Raw genomic sequence first — 6,000 nt, forward strand, 5'->3', positions numbered from 1 at the left:
CCTATCCTATCCTCTATCCTATCCTATCGTCTATCCTATCCTATCCTCTATCCTATCCTATCCTCTATCCTATCCAATCCTCTATCCTATCCTATCATCAATCCTCAATCCTATCCTTTCCTGTATCCTATCCATTCCTCTATCCTATCCTGTCCTCTATCCTATCCTATCCTCTATCCCATCCTATCCTCTATCCTATCCTCTATCCTATCCTATCCTCTATCCTATCCTATCGTCTATCCTGTATTATCCTCTATCCTATCCTATCCTCTATCCTATCCTCTATCCTAGCCTATCCTCTATCCTATCCTATCCAATCCCCTATCCTATCCTCTATCCAATCCTATCCTCAATCCTATCCTCAATCCTATCCTTTCCTGTATCCTATCCTATCCAATCCTCTGTCCTATCCTATCCTCTATCCTATAAAATCCCCTATCCTATCCTCTGTCCTATCCTATCCTCTATCCTATCCTATCCTCTGTCCTATCCTATCCTCTATCCTATCAAATCCCCTATCCTATCCTCTGTCCTATCCTATCCTCTATCCTATCCTATCCTCTATCCTATCCTATCGTCTATCCTATCCTATCGTCTATCCTATCCTCTATCCTATCCTATCCCCTATCCAATCCTATCCTCAATCCTATCCTTTCCTGTATCCTATCCTATCCTGTATCCTCTATCCTATCGTATCCTCTACCCTATCCTATCCTCTATCCTATCCTATCCTCTATCCTATCCTCTCCTGTATCCTATCCTATCCTCTATCCTATACTATCCTCTATCCTATGCTATCCTCTATCCTATCCTATCCTCTATCCTATCCTCTATCCTAGCCTATCCTCTATCCTATCCTATCCAATCCCCTATCCTATCCTCTATCCAATCCTATCCTCTATCCTATCCTATCCTCTATCCTATCAAATCCTCTATCCTATCCTCTCCTCAATCCTATCCAATCCTCTATCCCATCCTATCCTCTATCCTATCCTATCCTCTATCCTATCCTATCGTCAATCCTGTCCTATCCTCTATCCTATCCTATCCTCTATCCTATCCTTTATCCTATCCTATCCTCTATCCTATCCAATCCTCTGTCCTATCCTATCCTCAATCCTCTATCCTATCCAATCCTCTGTCCTATCCTATCCTCTATCCCATCCTATCGTGTATCCTATCCTCTATCCTATCCTATCCTCTATCCTATCAAATCCCCTATCCTATCCTCTGTCCTATCCTATCCTCTATCCTATCCTATCCACTATCCTATCCTATCCTCTATCCTATCCTATCGTGTATCCTATCCTCTATCCTATCCTATCCTCTATCCTATCAAATCCCCTATCCTATCCTCTGTCCTATCCTATCCTCTATCCTATCCTATCCTCTATCCTATCCTCTATCCTATCCTATCCTCTATCCTATCAAATCCCCTATCCTATCCTCTGTCCTATCCTATCCTCTATCCTATCCTATCCTCTGTCCTATCCTATCCTCTATCCTATCAAATCCCCTATCCTATCCTCTGTCCTATCCTATCATCTATCCTATCCTATCCTCTATCCTATCCTATCGTCTATCCTATCCTCTATCCTATCCCATCCCCTATCCAATCCTATCCTCAATCCTATCCTTTCCTGTATCCTATCCTATCCTGTATCCTCTATCCTATCGTATCCTCTACCCTATCCTATCCTCTATCCTATCCTATCCTCTATCCTATCCTCTCCTGTATCCTATCCTATCCTCTATCCTATACTATCCTCTATCCTATCCTATCCTCTATCCTATCCTATCCTCTATCCTATCCTCTATCCTAGCCTATCCTCTATCCTATCCTATCCAATCCCCTATCCTATTCTCTATCCAATCCTATCCTCTATCCTATCCTATCCTCTATACTATCAAATCCTCTATCCTATCCTCTCCTCAATCCTATCCAATCCTCTATCCTATCCTATCCTCTATCCTATCCTATCCTCTATCCTATCCTATCGTCAATCCTGTCCTATCCTCTATCCTATCCTATCCTCTATCCTATCCTTTATCCTAGCCTATCCTCTATCCTATCCAATCCAATCCCCTATCCTATCCTCTATCCAATCCTATCCTCTATCCTATCCTATCCTCTATCCTATCCTTTATCCTAGCCTATCCTCTATCCTATCCAATCCAATCCCCTATCCTATCCTCTATCCAATCCTATCCTCAATCCTATCCTTTCCTGTATCCTATCCTATCCTCTATCCTCTATCCTATCCAATCCTCTGTCCTATCCTATCCTCAATCCTCTATCCTATCCAATCCTCTGTCCTATCCTATCCTCTATCCTATCCTATCGTCAATCCTGTCCTATCCTCTATCCTATCCTATCCTCTATCCTATCCTTTATCCTAGCCTATCCTCTATCCTATCCAATCCAATCCCCTATCCTATCCTCTATCCAATCCTATCCTCAATCCTATCCTTTCCTGTATCCTATCCTATCCTCTATCCTCTATCCTATCCAATCCTCTGTCCTATCCTATCCTCAATCCTCTATCCTATCCAATCCTCTGTCCTATCCTATCCTCTATCCCATCCTATCGTGTATCCTATCCTCTATCCTATCCTATCCTCTATCCTATCAAATCCCCTATCCTATCCTCTGTCCTATCCTATCCTCTATCCTATCCTATCCTCTATCCTATCCTATCCTCTATCCAATCCTATCCTCTATTCTATCCTATCCTCTATCCTATCAAATCCTCTATCCTCTCCTCTCCTCTATCCTATCCAATCCTCTATCCTATCCTATCCTCTATCCTATCCTATCCACTATCCTATCCTATCCTCTATCCTATCCTATCGTCAATCCTGTCCTATCCTCTATCCTATCCTATCTTCTATCCTATCCTATCCTCTATCCTATCCATTCCTCTATCCTATCCTATCCTCTATCCTATCCTATCGTCTATCCTATCCTATCCTCTATCCTATCCTATCCTCTATCCTATCCAATCCTCTATCCTATCCTATCATCAATCCTCAATCCTATCCTTTCCTGTATCCTATCCATTCCTCTATCCTATCCTGTCCTCTATCCTATCCTATCCTCTATCCCATCCTATCCTCTATCCTATCCTCTATCCTATCCTATCCTCTATCCTATCCTATCTTCTATCCTATCCGATCCTCTATCCTATCAAATCCCCTATCCTATCTTCTATCTTATCCTATCCTCTATTCTATCCTATCCTCTATCCTATCCTATCGTCTATCCTATCCTCTATCCTATCCTATCGTCTATCCTATCCTCTATCCTATCCTATCCTCTATCCTATCCTCTCCTGTATCCTATCCTATCCTCTATCCTATCCTATCCTCTATCCTATCCTATCCTCTATCCTATCCTATCCTCTATCCTATCCTATCGTCTATCCTATCCTCTATCCTATCCTATCCTCTATCCTATCAAATCCCCTATCCTATCCTCTATCCTATACTATCCTCTATCCAATCCTCTATCCTATCCTATCCTCTATCCTATCCTATCGTCTATCCTGTATTATCCTCTATCCTATCCTATCCTCTATCCTATCCTCTATCCTAGCCTATCCTCTATCCTATCCTATCCAATCCCCTATCCTATCCTCTATCCAATCCTATCCTCAATCCTATCCTTTCCTGTATCCTATCCTATCCAATCCTCTGTCCTATCCTATCCTCTATCCTATCAAATCCCCTATCCTATCCTCTGTCCTATCCTATCCTCTATCCTATCCTATCCTCTGTCCTATCCTATCCTCTATCCTATCAAATCCCCTATCCTATCCTCTGTCCTATCCTATCCTCTATCCTATCCTATCCTCTATCCTATCCTATCGTCTATCCTATCCTCTATCCTATCCTATCCCCTATCCAATCCTATCCTCAATCCTATCCTTTCCTGTATCCTATCCTATCCTGTATCCTCTATCCTATCGTATCCTCTACCCTATCCTATCCTCTATCCTATCCTATCCTCTATCCTATCCTCTCCTGTATCCTATCCTATCCTCTATCCTATACTATCCTCTATCCTATCCTATCCTCTATCCTATCCTATCCTCTATCCTATCCTCTATCCTAGCCTATCCTCTATCCTATCCTATCCAATCCCCTATCCTATCCTCTATCCAATCCTATCCTCTATCCTATCCTATCCTCTATCCTATCAAATCCTCTATCCTATCCTCTCCTCAATCCTATCCAATCCTCTATCCTATCTTATCCTCTATCCTATCCTATCCTCTATCCTATCCTATCGTCAATCCTGTCCTATCCTCTATCCTATCCTATCCTCTATCCTATCCTTTATCCTAGCCTATCCTCTATCCTATCCAATCCAATCCCCTATCCTATCCTCTATCCAATCCTATCCTCAATCCTATCCTTTCCTGTATCCTATCCTATCCTCTATCCTCTATCCTATCCAATCATCTGTCCTATCCTATCCTCTATCCTATCCTATCGTGTATCCTATCCTCTATCCAATCAAATCCCCTATCCTATCCTCTATCCTATCCTATCCTCTATCCTATCCTATCCTCTATCCTATCCTATCCTCTACCCTATCCTATCCTGTATCCTATCCAATCCTCTATCCTATCGTATCCTCTATCCTATCCTATCGTCTATCCTATCCTCTATCCTATCCTATCCTCTATCCTATCCTATCCTCTATACTATCCTCTCCTGTATCCTATCCTATCGTCTCTCCTGTATTATCCTCTATCCTATCCTATCCTCTATCCTATCCTCTATCCTAGCCTATCCTCTATCCTATCCTATCCAATCCCCTATCCTATCCTCTATCCAATCCTATCCTCTATCCTATCCTATCCTCTATCCTATCAAATCCTCTATCCTATCCTCTCCTCTATCCTATCAAATCCTCTATCCTATCCTCTCCTCTATCCTATCCAATCCTCTATCCTATCATATCCTCTATCCTATCCTATCCTCTATCCTATCCTATCGTCAATCCTGTCCTATCCTCTATCCTATCCTATCCTCTATCCTATCCTCTATCCTAGCCTACCCTCTATCCTATCCGATCCAATCCCCTATCCTATCCTCTGTCCTATCCTATCCTCTATCCTATCCTATCCTCTATCCTATCCTATCCTCTATCCTACCCTATCCTCTATCCTATCCTATCCTCTATCCTATCCTATCTTCTATCCCATCCTATCCTCCACCCTATGAAATCCCATATCTTATCCTCTGTCCTATCCTATCCTCTATCCTATCCTATCCTCTATCCTATCCTATCCTCTATCCTATCCTATTCTCTATCCTATCCTCTATTCTATCCTATCCTCTATCCTATCCTATCCACTATCCTATCCTATCCTCTATCCTATCCTATCTTCTATCCTATCCTATCCTCTATCCTATCCTATCCTCTATCCTATCCTATCTTCTATCCTATCCTATCGCCTATACTATCATATCCCCTATCCTATCCACTATCCTATCCTATCCTATCCTATCCTCTATCCTATCCTATCTTCTATCCTATCCTATCCTCTATCCTGTCCTTTCCTCAATCCTATCCTATCCTGTATCCTATCCTATCGTCTATCCTATCCTATCCTCTATCCTATCCTATCCTCTATCCTATCCTATCCTCTATCCTATCCTATCTTCTATCCTATCCTATCCTCTATCCTATCCTATCTTCTATCCTATCCTATCCTCTATCCTATCCTATCCTCTATCCAATCCTATCCTCTATCCTATCCTATCGTCTATCCTATCCTCTCTCCAATCCTATCCTCTATCCTATCCTATCCTTTATCCTATCAAATCCTCTATCCTATCCTCTCCTCTATCCTATCCAATCCTCTATCCTATCATATCCTCTATCCTATCCTATCCTCTATCCTATCCTATCGTCAATCCTGTCCTATCCTCTATCCTATCCTATCCTCGATCCTATCCTCTATCCTAGCCTACCCTCTATCCTATCCG

Source organism: Halictus rubicundus, unplaced genomic scaffold (genome assembly GCF_050948215.1).
Source record: "Halictus rubicundus isolate RS-2024b unplaced genomic scaffold, iyHalRubi1_principal scaffold0077, whole genome shotgun sequence".
Classification (NCBI taxonomy): domain Eukaryota; kingdom Metazoa; phylum Arthropoda; class Insecta; order Hymenoptera; family Halictidae; genus Halictus; species Halictus rubicundus.